This window comes from Leptidea sinapis, chromosome 1 (genome assembly GCF_905404315.1).
Source record: "Leptidea sinapis chromosome 1, ilLepSina1.1, whole genome shotgun sequence".
NCBI classification, from domain to species: Eukaryota; Metazoa; Arthropoda; class Insecta; order Lepidoptera; family Pieridae; genus Leptidea; species Leptidea sinapis.
Genome location: NC_066265.1, coordinates 29,164,226 through 29,180,270, shown reverse-complemented (window position 1 = coordinate 29,180,270; position 16,045 = coordinate 29,164,226). Strand labels below are relative to the sequence as shown.

The following is a 16,045-nucleotide window of genomic DNA, read 5'->3' as shown; positions in this document are numbered from 1 at the left end:
ATATCTTAAGATATCTGCTATCAGCTATGATTAAAATATAGTAGAAATCTCATTCTTATCTTACAAAAAAAAATGTTAATTTCATGTTTTTTTCTGACGGTATATATGTGCTGCGGTGTGTGATGAACTGACACAAATCGTGAAGAGCCTCTCTTCTTGCGACTTAAAATATTTAGGCATAATGATTGCAGGTATGTGCACATAGTCCCTCTCACATTAGAAATCTTTATTATTATAAATCCTTCATACATTACTTAGTTCACTTGATTCTATTTAATATTATTATAACAATACAAGTAATGGAACATACACGACATTTCTCTGGACAAACAACACCAAATACATCAAAATATTTTCAAAAGCATTGTGAACAATGCTTTTGAAAATAATCGCACCACTAATCCCATAGGATAAGTAGTGGTTCTAATAGTTAATTAAAATATTTTATATTATTTTAGTTGTCACTAGTATTAAACTAGGCCGGGCCTGTATTTTAATACTAGTTACTTCCAGATACATTGTTTTCTACAGATAACTTCAATACATAAAAGCGTATATAAGAATTTAACTTATGGAAAAAAAAATAACAGTTCTACGAGAAAATAAATAACATTTGTCTATCATACATATTACTGGTTAATACTTGAGCGGTCAGTAATAAAATTGAGGGTATACTTAAAAACATTTGGGTTGACTACAAAGACTGTTGACTTGGGCTATTTTCATATAATAATGTAGTAAGGTATTATTGATTGGGTTTATTTTGAACTTTTAAAGTAATAATGTATAATAAAGTATTAAAGATAAATAAATAAGGGTACATGTATATATATAGATAAATAGAAATATTAATTTATTGTAGATGTGAAATATAAGCTATTATTATACATACTATAATTTTATAAGATAATGGTATAAAATAAACAATGAAATTTAAAGTTTTTTTTTTCTGTATGTTGTGCGTATATCGGTAAGGTACGTAAGGCTGGATAATTTTATTCAGTTCCAAGGAACTTTGGTCCGGCGGTGTTTTCAAGTCGATGTGATATCATATATAAAGCCTTTTTCAAGGCATTTTAACTCTTCTAGTCTTGTGGAATTGTGTGCAGCCTCTTCGAGCTACTCACAACCTATTTTATTATTTACTTCCTGTAAACAACAAAAAATAACTTCGGTTGTGTGCTAGCGACAAAAGAGAAATACTTCAACAAGAGTATATTAGTCAATAAATAATAATAAGTAAATAATCTTAAAGGCTTTCCTGATTTTAAATAATAAAAAATATTATAAAAAAATAAAAATAAATTGTACCTGTATTTTGCTATGTATTATGACTCTAATTGACTCTAAAGTCAATATGCGAAAACTTTTGAATGGTGTAAAATGTTCACACTATTGTATAGTAATTAAGTTATTGTAACAGTGTAAGTTTTCCAAATAAAATAAAATAAAATAAATAAATTACATAATAGGTAACTTTTGCTCTGACTGATCGCGCTCCCTTGGTCGACCCGAGCCGATTTTACAGTGACAGCTCAATCTAATTCACTGTCCACAAAACAAAGTGCGCAAAGTGCCTAAGGAAGTTTCTTAAAAAATATCATTCAGCGTCTTAGATGACTTGAACGATGCACATGGTGTGATTATATCAATTTTATAATATTTAAATGAAAGGTCTAGAATACCAACGAAAACAATATGTTTTGTTATTGCGCCGGTAGTATCAATGATGCAGGATCCTTTGGTGTATTTGCCAGGAAACGTGTGTGGGTGGAACGTGGTACTTCAAGTACATTTTATAAATCACGATTCCCAAATTTAATGATTTCAACACTGTCTTTTTACGAATATTCTTATGGTACCTATATAATAATAATAAAAATTTATTTCTCTTAAAATCATAGTTTACAGCAGCTAGTGGCCGGAGTCACCTTTTAAGCAAATAATGCCTGTACCAGGTGTCAAATATGCTATATAGGATTGTGTTTTGTGTGTACACTAATATTTAAATGTAAAATATCCGTGTATGGTATGATTTTTGTGATAGAAGTGGCATTTATCTGCTACTATTACTAGTAATATATTATTGAAGTTAAGCGGATAGATACTTAATCAGTTTTGATTGGAGAGCTGCTTTTTTTATAAGAGAAGGCAGGCGAACAAAATTTTTTTTTTTGGAGAGGAGGAAAATACATTTACGTATTGACGGGCAAAATGCTCTTATGTGAAGTAGTGAAGCAAACGCCCATCTATAACACCAGAAGCCAAGAGATGCTTGCCGACTTAATGGTTGAAGTATGGTTTCTTGAAGGTCCGTAAGCCGGTCAATGATTCCACAAAGTTGTTTTATAAAAAGATTTTTGCATGGCTTGTAGAGTGCCAGCAGTCAACACGATGCATGCCGGTGGAATTTTGCATTATGACATAATATCCGGTCGTGGAATTATTCGGCTGCTGGTATAAATCTAAATGTCAGGTCTGAGCACTTCCTGTGATAGACAAATACAAGGCACAAGACGCAGAGAGAACCCATATACATCTCTACGCAACGTAAAGAATCAAGCCGATCTGGGATGACTTTGGGAAGCTTGAAAAAGTAGTAATTACAATATGGCGATCGGCGACGAAGTATAATCCGGCTAATTTTAAAAGAGACCAGTTGCTTAAAACGTGGTTGATTTTGGATATCTCAAGATTATAGTCGTCATCTGTCAATCTAGTAGGTACTGGAGAGCTCCCGCCCAGAGGTGAGAACATTACTCCTTGGGAGGTTGCAAGCGTTGGCATGAAGTGGAGCCTGGCCTTATTGAGCATAAGGTTGATATATAAGCGTCGAATATGCCGATTCATGCAAGCGGTGTGGGAGTATTCTTGAATCGAGGGTATACGATAAAGGGGGACTTTTTAGCGGTGAAAGCACAAACAAGGTTAAACTAAAGTAAATTTTGGCGGCCCCATTCTGAGACTGCATACCATAGTCTCGGAATTCTTAACCATATACTGTATTGTCTAAAATTGAAGCTAATGACAATGCTTCATATATTATGTCTCTAATATTGCTCCCTTTTTTCCCCCGACTCCTTCAGGATAGTTTGTGTGCATTTTATTGTTATCAAAGGTGATATTGGTGATCCCTTATGTCACAATAAGGTAATTTTCGGCTTGTTGGTAGGGGGTTGGGGGTCAATGTAGCTATTGTTCTGATGAACACTCCACTGGATTGCTCCCCTGTGTTTCAACACTAGTTAATACATGGACACTCCAACAAGCCTAAAAGAGATTCATACAATGAATGAATCTTCTATTGTAATTGTAAATTTATCTATCGATTATTGCAGTACTTTTTTTTATGAAAACGTAGGACAAACTAGCGTACGGGCCACCTGGTGTTAAGTGATAACCACCGTCCACAATCTCTTGCAACACCAGAGGAATCACATAGCCGGCCTTTTTGAAGGTGCCCATGTCGTATCGTCTCGGAAACACCGCACAAGTGAACTCATTCCACAGCTTGGTAGTACGTGGTACAAAATGGAATCAGGAATCATGGTATAAATATTTAGTTGTTTTGCCATCTATAAAATGAAATTAAATGCATCATTGGTGGGTGGTCTTTGGACCCACTTGATTGTAAGACTTCATGCCAACGATCTGTGAGCCCAAAGCAATATAAAAATGGTCCATGTGAGAAGACTAAGACTTAGGAGTAATTATAATACACACTACAATATATTAATATGTACACAAGAAGTGTACTCTTTCAATAAATAATTCCAGCTTTAAATTGTTAGGTAAGTAGGTGCCTACCTATAAAGGTAAGGTAAGATCTAAAAGGTAAGGCTATTAAAGATAAGTTACTTATTGTTCTAGTACTTTCGACTTCGCGTCTTATCATTCTTTCCATATATACATTTTAATTTATTACAATAACATTTATTTAGAATTTAGATAATAATGAAAATTTGTAAACAAAAATAAGTTATTTCCTAATATACAATCCTCCTTTCAGCGCTTTGCGAGTCGCCTTCGCAACTCTTATGTAACCAAAAGTTACCAGTGAACATAATATCAATATAGTAGGTCTCGAGCACTTGACAATAAAATACGCAAGGTTGCGTTATAATGTTTTATTATACAATGATACTAAGAAACTCATCGATCTTTTTAATCGTCTACCGTCTATACCGGCAAAGTCAAATATTATCTACTAGCTGACCCGACAGACGTTGTTCTGTATATAATAAATAAATATATATATATATATATATATATATATATATATATTTTTTTTTTTTCTACCTGTCTGTTATTTATTTTAGTTAATAATAATATTTGACTTTGCCGGTATAGACGGTAGACGATTAAAAAGATCGACGAGTTTCTTAGTATCATCGCACAGTTTACATTACTTAATGAAATGAGCAGGATACTCAGCTGGTAGTAATTGATACGCCCTGCCTATTACAATGCAGTGCCGCTCAGGATTCTTGAAAAACACAAAAATTCTGAGCGGCACTACAATTGCGCTCGTCACCTTGAGACAAGATGCTTAGTCTCATTTTCCCAGTAATTTCACTAGCTACGGCGCCCTTCAGACCGAAACACAGTAATGCTTACACATTACTGCTTCACGGCAGAAATAGGCGCCGTTGTGCTACCCATAATCTAGCCGGCATCATGTGCAAAGGAGCCTCCCACTGGTAAACATATTATTAAACGTACAATTGAGATATTCCAGGTTGTATTTATATAAGGTCGTACCTAACAGCAACCTTGCGTATTTTATTGTCCAGTGCTCGAGACCTACTTTATTGATATTATGTTCACTGGTAACTTTTCGTTACATAAGAGTTGCGAAGGCGACTCGCAAAGCGCTGAGAGGAGGATTGTATATTAGGAAATAACATATTTTTGTTTACAAATTTTCATTATTATCTAAATTCTCAATAAATGTTATTGTAATAAATTAAAATTTATGTATGGAAAGGATAATAAGACGCGAAGACGAAACAACTAAAACGATAAGTTCAACCCTTTTATTGGTAGGTTTATACCTACCTTTATAGGTACCTTTTTTTATGACACTAAGGGACGAGACGAGCAGGACGTTCAACTGATGGTAATTGATACGCCCTGCCCATTACAATGCAGTACCGCTCAGGAATCTCGAGAAACGCAAAAATTCTGAGCGGCACTACAATTGCGCTCGTCACCTTGAGACATAAGATGTTAAGTCTTATTTGCCCAGTAATTTCACCAGCTACGGCGCCCTTCAGACCAAAAGACAGTAATGCTTACACATTACTGTTTCACGGCAGAAATACCCGCCGTTGTGGTACCCATAATCTAGCCGGCATCCTGTGCAAAGGTCCATCCCACCTACGTAGGAAATGTATTATAAAATCAACATTAAAGCTGGAATTATCTACTGAAAGAGTACAAGTTCTTGTGTACCTATTAATATGTTGTAGTGCGTATTATAATTCCTCTTTGTCTTCTCACATGGACCATTTGGGCGAAAGACCACTCACCAATGATGCATTTAACTTCATTTTATGGATGGCAAAACAACTAAATATATATACCATGATACCTGCGTGATACGAACCAGATTTACCAGGGACTCATGATGGACAGGGACGTAGCTCATTACTATAAAGGTTATTTTATTAAATTAAAATATAAAAAGTACCTAAGTACTTATAATTTGTAAATATCGATTACGGTTGGACGAGTGGTTACAATATTTAGTGCTTAACAAATAAGATCATACATGAACCTTAATTTATTTGGTACATAAAACAATTACACACTAAATAAAACATTAGAATAATATTATATAATAGTTTAAAAATCTAAATCTCTTCTCTTTGGTATTCGAAAATTTCCTAATATTAAATAAATCGGCTAAAGATAATGGTTGAATATTAAAATAAACATCAATTCCTGCCATAGGCGTCGATAACGACGATATATCAAAATTATATAAATTAACAAAAACCTTTTTTTTTTTGCAAATTGAATAATGGAATAATTTTCCAAATCAATGTATTGTCATCGGTCCTCTATAAATCTACGAAGTTTGAACAAAATATGGCCATTTAAAGTGGGTCAAAATCGCGCCCAAGTGAGTCCAATACAAACAAACATACACACTGGTGAAGCTAATAAAAAGCATGTAAAAATAAATAAAATCAAGTAATACTGTTGTAGTCCATAATCTACGACAATGTCCACGGGTTCATGCATAAGTGTTAGAATACAAGGATAAAAAGAAAACTCTAATTAAGAAGATGGAGTGGACACGGATCATATTCGTACGAATATATTTAGTAATAAGAATGAGTAAATAATTACTAGATTGAATGTTGCCTTCGTTATTCTCATTAATACTGTTTAAACTGCTCGGTTTTGTATAATTAATTTGAGACCGTCCGAAGGCTGAACATAAATACGAAAACAAAATATAAATATCTCGAAAATTTTAACACGAAACTTGTTATTATCTATCGTTATATCAACTCGTTTTGATAAATAAAGTTGCAATTATCATATTAGCTATACAATTAGTCAATGATTCCGCAATGAATACAGTGAACACTTACTTGGAATGAACACTTTTGGTACGGCTACATGATTGCATTTAAATTGTTGTTATCAATGAGAGAGAAAGTGACACGTGGGAGGGACGTCGCGTTGTCGCGGCGGGCCAGCGACGACTGGCGAGTGTCGAGTTGACGACTGTCGTCTGAACACGAGCAGTGACTAACTGACGACGGAGTTACGTTACGGAGTGTGTCGGAACTCGGAATCGAGTGTCGACACTCGTCAACCGCGATGCGTGAGCGCAGATATATATATATATATACATGTCAACGAAGCCGATTATAATAATATATAAATGGTAGTTGGTACATTTTGGTAATGGTTTAATAGTATTAACAAATTACAACGCGCGAAGGTAATTTTATCTTTAAATTGTATACTTTGTATTTTGTGCGCTTCAATTCTGTATAGATATAGATGGTTACTTAATCCATATGTATAATTAATTTTCTTCTTTTAACTGTACGAAGAATATTGTGTAGTATTCCTTAACTAAAAAGCTCATATTTGAAAAGACATTTCGAACCGTTCCTTTTACCATTTATGAGCACTTCGGATAAAGTTGAACTTTAAAATGAGAAGAAAGTGCAACAAAAGTCATCGCCACTCTTTCAAATCTTGATTTACATCTTTAATCGTTTTACATATTATTTTGATTACAATCTATGTAAAGTGATGCTACAAAAATACGCAAACGTTGAAGATTCAATGGCTTACACGAGTCCTACTAATATTATAAATGTGAAAGTTTGTATGTCTGGATGTATGTTTGAACTTCTTTAACGCAAAATCTACTGAATAGATTTTGATGAAACTTTACAATAATATAGCTTACACACCAGAATAACAAATAGGCTATAATTTATAAAACTATAGTGTGAATTATACAAAATATACATAAAAGAAGTGTGATTGTTACTAATTAATATAACTAGCACCATCTCTTATCAACTAGCAAACAAAAGATCAAAACAATTTATATGGAAAAACAACGTTTGCCGGGTCAGCTAGTATGTTATAAAAAAACAAGAGTGATTGAGTAAATACATCAATCCACACACACTATAGATAAATAAAGGTATTATGCGAACACACCTATTAACAACTATATAATTTTAATTTTTGAAACAGTTTCTGGTGACAGGAGCAGCATCGAGCCACCATAAGCCGCAACAGGTCTCAAGTAGAGATGAAACGGATATCCGGTAACTATTCGGTATCCGGCCTATCCGGCGGCCTTAATACTATCCGGCCGAATACCGGATAACTACCTACTATTCGGCCGGATAGGCATCAGGCCGAAATAAAAAAAAACTGTATAAAAATATATTTTTAAGAAATTATTTGCTTTATTTAGTTAGTTTTAGTATCACTAAAGAAATATAATTAGTTTTAGTTGTAAATTTTAAATCACACCATAGTAAATGAATTTAATAGAAAAAAATTAATTAATTAGTACTCATACTGCACTAAAGGCAAATTATGGTAGATAAATACTAATCTCTCTGCATTGAGAGGTAGCAAGCGGTTTCGGTTCTTTTCATAAATAAGGCCAGCTTCAGAAAAAAGTCTTTCACTGTACACACTGCTGCAAGGTGCTGAAAGATAGATTTTGGCAAACTTTGTTAATTTTGGGAATTGTTTGGCATTAGCTGCCCACATAAGGGTCACGATTGCGATCAATTCGCATTGACTTGAGGTAAAAATCCAGCTCACAGGTTATCGCGTTTCTTTCTTCACGTTGAACCTGGTCAGTATTGTTTTCATTTGCTACCTCATCAAAGCAATCCCAAAACGTGTCATGAGCTTTGCGAGATACAGCTGACTCTGTTTCCTCTCCTCTACTCTTTTTAGCTGGTGTTGAAGATGAACTACTACTTGAGGACTCTTCACAAGACATTTTCAAATATTCCTAACCGAGTCTAGTCAATCGTTCGCGCGCCGCTTACGCAAGTCTGTGTTTGTGTGTGCGATACACCAAACGGCTAAGTTCCGCCGGATATTCGGCTATTCGGCCACATGGTTGGCCAAATATCCGGTATGCGGCCAAACTGCTATCCGTTTCATCTCTAGTCTCAAGCATGACGCATGGACCAGCTATCGCCTCCCTCGATCATATTTGAGGGAAGAAAACAATCCGCCCCACGTCAACGACCACTTATAAACTCACGAAAAAATTATTATAAGCGAGCATGATAAAGCCTGTCAGAAGAACTTGATCAAATCTATAAATATAAATAAAATTGGAGTGTCTGTTTGTAATATTGAAATAACCGTTTTTTTACTACATGTATATGAATATATAATGTATGTATACATACACCAAAATAACATTTTTTTACAGTTTTTGTCTGTCTGTCTATCTGTTAAACTCTGAAATGGCTGGACCGATTTTGAAGGGACTTTTATTGGCAGGTAGCTGATGTAATAAGGAGTAACTAAGGCTACGTTTATTTTAAAAAAAAATTATTTATTTTAGAAAAATAAAGTACTGCTGCAATGACGAAGAACAATTGGACCATTTTATTTAACGTAATCTTTAAAAATAAAAAGTCCCAACAGAATATATTTAAAAATATGAGAGATGTGCGATCCAAACTAAAATTTCATCACAAAGTTAAGACTCTGTACTTCTTAGACCAGCACACTCGGGTAGAGCTTTCGGCTTGCGCTGCACCAATATTCTACTTTGTAACAATATAATGGTGGAATACGTCACATGTAGCTCGATACTCGGTTGATATCCGCTGGTAAGTTCGAGGTTCCTAGAATCAATAACTACTACGGAGATAGGACTTTGAAAAAACGCCTACCTTATCTATTAAACAGCTTGCCTGGACATCCGACTAAAAACCATCAAAAGAAAATTTAAAACTAAACTTAAGAAATATTTATTGTCAACACTGCCTTAAAATTAAAATTAGATTTTTTTATTATATTTTTTATCAATATTTGTTAATTACACTTGTATAAAATCAATGGTCTAATAAGCATTAATGTATAACAAGAGATTGGATCCTGCAGACAAACTGTCCAAACAGTTTTGCGGGACTATGTTAGCTTTTAAGAGTCTTTCTGTAAATGATTAATAGTATAAGTTAATAAATAAAATAGCTACATAAATAATATAAAGCAACGATCATCTGTCGATCTATACATACCATCTCAAAGAGTTCAGGTTTTAAGAAAATTTTATTTATCTCAGTAAGTGAATTTGTAATTCCCTTACTTTCAAGTACCTACTTAGAGAGCAAAATATCCAAGACCGAAAGCAATATATAGTTCAATTAAGTAAGGAATCTATAGCCTGTACCAAAGCCTGTGTGTAGACCAAAAAAAAAGTATGGAATCTAACAGTGATGGAGCGATCTCCCATAGTGAATTGACCGAAACTGAGTTTTTATTTATACATCTATAAAACTTAATTAGATTTTAGATAAAAATACTAATATGTATGCCCAGTTAAATTATGGATTCATTCTTATGTTATCGAACAACTGATAATTTATTTTTTGTATATTTAATATAATACAATAAATATAATGAATGATATGATCAAGAGGAAAGTAATTTTTTTACTTATTGTAATGTTTGTACTTATGTACTTTTTTTTGTAATTACATAATAAACTTACTTATTGTAATGTTTGTACTTATGTACTTTTTTTTGTAATTACATAATAAACTCAAAAAGACTGCGATATTAAAAATTCTTGCATCATTTGAGTGTTATATTATCTCTTAGCAACATGAGAACCTTTAGAAAATTGGAATTACATAAATAATAAATAATATTGAATGGGTAGCTGAAAACAAAACAACCCAGCTAATGTGGGTTAAGGGCGAACTTATTTTACTTGTTACCTTGCGAGCAAACGCTCAGTGTTTATATAATATGATTATCGATATGGTCTTTAACCTAAGATCATTTATACGTCTAGATAGACTATGACAGCTGTGAAAACGTCGGAAAAAATAGAGTTTAGAGTAAATATCTATTTTGAGCACTTCACACACACTAATACAGTGACATACGAGTCACGAGTGTAAGTCGTAGCTTGTCACGCACACTAAAGTAATAAACTCGGCCTGTTTTTATCGCTTGTCTATCAGCAAGAGACTCTATCTAGTCTTTAACAATAATAAATAATACTGTGTCCGGTACGGACTCACTGTTACTTTTAAGTACTTAAATTTCATATATTTTTTTAACATCTGCGGTCTAGATTTTTCTTTTATACGAGCGAAAATTAATGAGTCCGTACGTCTCAATTACTTTAAATAGTTATTTATTATAACCATAATAACCAGTTTTAATTTTAGTATTTCCACATCAACCTTTGTTAAAAACCCAATAGGCTGTATACCTACTACGCGTACGAACCCGTTGCCTGGTTTCATTGTAAAAAAAAAATGCAAGTGGCAAAAACGCGCCATTATTTTGTGTGATAAATTGATTATTTGTTATTTTTCTGTTTACATAATATCTACGCTTGTATATTGAACTAACATATACACTACTTTGATTTCTTATCTACTATTTCTCATAATTGTATTGAAAAATATCGTGTGATACGTGTGGTGTGTAGGTTCTTGAATACGCCGTGACATTAAAACCCTCGCTTTCAACTCGGGCTTGTCAATAATAACCTAGTTTCCACCCTTGTATGTAGGTACACTATTACTTACTATACACACAACCGAAATATTTAATTACGAAAACTGACGTAGCTTTGACACATTTCTGCTTTATGAATACAGACTTACTCCCGTCCAGAAAATTAGATTGTTAAGGCGAAGAGTAAGCAGAAAACACGCATACATGGTGTTTTTAGACAAGTTTTGTGGTGAAAGTATAGCATTTCGAGCTATGAACACTACTTAATCCTGTTACACATATCCTTCAGTCTTATTTGTAGGTTGCTAATGCTTGCTGTTGGTTATAGTTAACACTGCCGAGCCTTTTTGAACTACCACTTTTCTTTGAAGTTAAACAAGTTTTTTGGCATGGCGTGACGAATTTTTTGGTACTTCTCTCAGAAAAGTAATTCTTATAGCTTGTACTTTTTTGTGTAGGTTCATTTATTCAGATTAGTAGTGAATAAAGAGGATTGTAAGCATATAAACTGTTTTCCACCCAAGAATTTTGAAAAAATTGGCTTTGTTACATAGATGGCGGGCCGGCAGCCGTGAACTCATATCGCTCAAGGTGTCTGGCATTTAGTGTCGCCTTAAACATACCATTTATAACGATAGATGAATCAAGACGCAAGGCATCGCGGCCACGTCCGTTGATAAGGGCCGTATTTGTTTACGCTGCTAAATGCTGCTACGAGTGAAACACAAGATACGTGAGCTCTGATGGAATTGTTGGTCGAGACGCGAGCGCAGCAACGCGGCGCAATATTTAACTATTTTTAATATCTACTAATGACGTCTTGAAATTTTGACGCGTCATCGACTTCTTAGCTGCCAATAGCGGACGAAATGTCAATTTATGCGAATGGACTGCTCACGCTTTTATACTATACCTTCTCGGAAAGTGTCTTCGTGTTGATTTGATAACTGGGCCGAATGTGTTGTTTATTTGTATATTTTTGTTTGAATATTTCAAAGGATTAGGACACTGGCTACCTAGTTCCAAATTACATAAAAACTTTATGTCAGCCTGTATAGATAAAAGGTTGTTAAAAAGACTTAAATAAATAAATATTGACACACTATTACACAAATTATCTTGCCCCAAACTAGGCTTAGCCTGTACTATGGGTACAAGACATTGATATTTAATACAATATATATCTACTTAAACATACATAAATACTTATAAACATCCATGACTCGGAAACAAACATTCATATTCATCATATAAACGTTTGCACCTACCGGGATTCGAACCTGGGACCTCTAGATTTAAGTCTAGACACGCGAAAGACGAACGGTCCTCAATATAAACATAAAAATATTACTAAACAGCAACTTTATTATAATATCAAAGAATTTTAATGTCAATTACCTACCTATTCCATTTTTCGGCGTTTTTTGATAGGTCAAGGTGATCTATTTGTATGTGTAACGGACGATTTCAATATCCTTTCTCTAAAAATACATCAAAAACGCTGATGTGTCACGTCATATGTCAAATGGGGGTTGAAAGGATGTATGAAAGTCCAATGTGTTTGAAGTGAAGAGGTAAAAATCGTAATTTAGGTTACTCGCTATAAACAATGAAAATCTTTACCTATACGTTATTTTGGATAATCCCCCCTTAAGAGTGGTTAAATAGGGGATGAAATTTTGTATGGGAAAATTTTAATTATTGTTAAATTGAATTTTGGTAGGTTTTTTTAGGGAGTAGGTATCAGCTAAGAAAATATTTTACGAAAACCCTAAGGGAGTGAAATAGGGTTTGAAATGTTGGATGAAAGCCTTATCAAGTTCGGCCGTAGTGGTATTTTTTGTATAGGCACCTATATAACTATACTTTAGTTATGAATATACCTTTGAGACCTACGCCTTTCGATGATAAATTATTATATAAAAAAATTGTTATACTTACTCATTTAGTTGCTAGACATTGGTGATGGAAACATTTTGAAAGAGGGATGTAAAATAAACATTTCCAGTAATCTTGGTCATGTTGTGAGAGATCTGAGTAGCTTAACGTATAGAATCTACCCCAATATTGGAGAAATCAATCTGGAGAAATTTTCGCTGCATGGCTGAGAAAGCGCTATTCTTTCTCCAAGAAACGACTCAGCCAACAGTTTTAATAATTTTTTAGTTAGTTCAAATAATATATATAACTTTTGACGCTGTATTGGAGGTCGATGATGCTGTGCATTATCCTATAGTTTCTTCACACAACAGCCACCAAGAATACCACCTCACATCCTATACCTCAAAGTTGGCGCTCCAATTGTGCGGACGAAGTCGCGGGCAACTCCTAGTATAATATATAACTCATAATTTACATATATATAAAATTATTTTCTTGATTTCTCCTTATACATAATTTTAATTGTAGGAAAAGTTAGATTTTATAAATAATGCAATGTAATGTATTAACACTGTGACTACTTTTGTTAAGTTGGTAATCCAAAAAAATTAATAAATAAATAAATATAGATACAATACGTCATCGTTTAGATGGATTGAAAAAACGTTCCATAGATGGTTTACTGCAATCCCGAACGCAGAAAATGAACATAAACATTAATCTCGGATCAACAATTCAAGATTGCGACGAAATATTATATAGACAAAGGAATTTGATTTAATACACCATAAAACCTCATATTATAACTTCCTAGTTGTTATAATTTGTGCAATATAATATATTATAAATTTTCCCATAAAAATCCCGCTATACCCAACACATTACCTAATGGGTTTTCATCTTGGGGGTACTTTCATCTTTCCCTAGATAATATGAGTGTATGTAAGGCACTTTATCAATTCAGACGTTGTTCTGTATATAATAAATAAAATAATGTTTTTATATGAATTTGTCAATAATATATCATAACATCAAAATTTACTTCGTAGAATATGCACCCTGCTGTCGTAATGAAATTGTTTCACAGCAGAACTGTCAAACCGTGCGTCAATAAATTCTCTCATAGAAATTATGTATGGACACATTCAAAAGAAAAACATTTTTTTTGTTTTTATTCAATTTAGCAGCATTTTCCTATTTATTCACCTTTTAAACCTTCTCTGGACTTCCATAAATAATTCAAGAGCTAAATTTGCCAAATCGGTCCAGCCGTTCTCGAGTTTTAGCGAGACTAACGAACAGCAATTCATTTTTATATACATAGATAATATGATCCGTCCTATTTTATCCACGATGTTGACGAAATTGTATAACGACTGATAAAAAAAATTCTTAAAATTTAAACATCAATTTCAATCAACAACTTCACAAAATTAGTTTCCTTAAACAATTGTTTATGGGAATCAAGACAAAACAACTTAAATAGTAAATATTTCGCTTTTGCAAGTCTAATATAGAAAGTATGCTGCACTCAATCAATATCTAGTTTGATAATACTTCTAATAATTGACATTATAGGACAAAAGCCCTTACAGGCGATACACATTTATACGACATGATGCTTCGATTGCGTTTAACTTTAAGCAAGATGTAGATAGCCGATTATTAAAATTACCTCCCAAAAACGGTATCATCATGTTTGTAAAAATGAGTTGGAAATAAACAGCACTAACACCTACTCACTAAGATATAAACACACACACACATTATCTATCGAAGTAAAACTTCTTTAGGCGCGACTTGGGGGTAACTCAGAATTTTCTGACGGAAGTAACGCTTAGTACAAAAGACAATTGAAAGAATTTTTAAACCGTTATAATTTTTAAAAAAATATTTCAAATTGCTCAGTAATATTTTTTAAAAATCTCCAAGTGTTTTTATTGTTAATTTATTACTACCTACTATTGCAATAAATAATATATACGTTTTCAGAAATTTTCTGACATTCGTTTGTTTGTTCTTGGTTTTTGTTTTACGTTTCCATTATTAGGATAGACAAAGGGTTCGAGCCCATACAGCCATTTTTGTTAATATTCAATAACAACGTGATATTTATGTGCTAATAATAATATTCAATTCAATTTCTTATTATCGATTATTTTATTGATAAGTGAAAATTTTAAAATGTGCGAATGGACAATAAACTGAATTATAAATAGAATACAAAGGCTGCAATAAAAGTACCGGGAATGAAATATTTCCACTGTTCCTGTCATATTAAAATCTTTTTAATTGAAAACTCCTTGGTTTTAAAAATCGAATACCATTTATTTATTTAGAAAAAGATTCTCGGTCTTGTCACAAGGTCTTTTAAAACTTGTTTAGTCGTTGAGAAAATGGAATTGACTCGAGAAAATTCTAGAGTGATGATTTATTATAACTTTCGAAGTGGTTTAACACAAAAACAGTGTGTGGACTGGATGATTTCTGCATTTGGTGATGAAGCCCCATCCAAAACCACAATTTATCGCTTTGCTCGCTCGATTGAATCTAATCTCTTGATTTATTCGCTCGTTTGCTGAATTTCAACGTGGAAGTGTCAAGCTCAGTGATGATAGTCAAGGTCGTCCAAAAACTGCAGTCACCAAAGAAAACGTTGATGCTGTGCGTAAGCTGATTGAGGAAGATCGACATATGACATACCGCGAAATTCAGGCAACTTTAGACATTGGCATGAGACAAATACAAATAATCTTGCATGAACAATTAGGTGTAAAAAAGTTGTTTTCCCGATGGATACCGCATTTGCTCTGTGAAGAGCAAAAAGCGGCGCGCGTTACTTGGTGCGTCAGAACTCTCGAAAGATTCCACGCAGGATCCTCAAATGCTGTATACAACATTGTGTCAGTTGACGAATCCTGGATATACGCGTACGAATCCG

At 33.5% G+C, this 16,045-nt stretch overlaps 1 protein-coding gene across 2 annotated transcripts in view; it reads right to left on the bottom strand.

Annotated features, from left to right (window-relative positions):
- LOC126965572 (lethal(3)malignant brain tumor-like protein 3) overlaps positions 1–16,045 on the bottom strand; it is a 43,034-nt gene that overhangs the window by 18,170 nt on the left and 8,819 nt on the right. The window contains exon 1 of one of the 2 annotated variants that reach the window (XM_050809215.1): positions 6,606–6,757. The exons of the other annotated variant lie outside the window; for it this stretch is intronic. The gene's annotated coding sequence lies outside the window, so the exon portion shown is untranslated. Of the gene's footprint in view, positions 1–6,605; positions 6,758–16,045 lie in introns of those variants that run through there. 2 annotated transcript variants of the gene reach the window in all.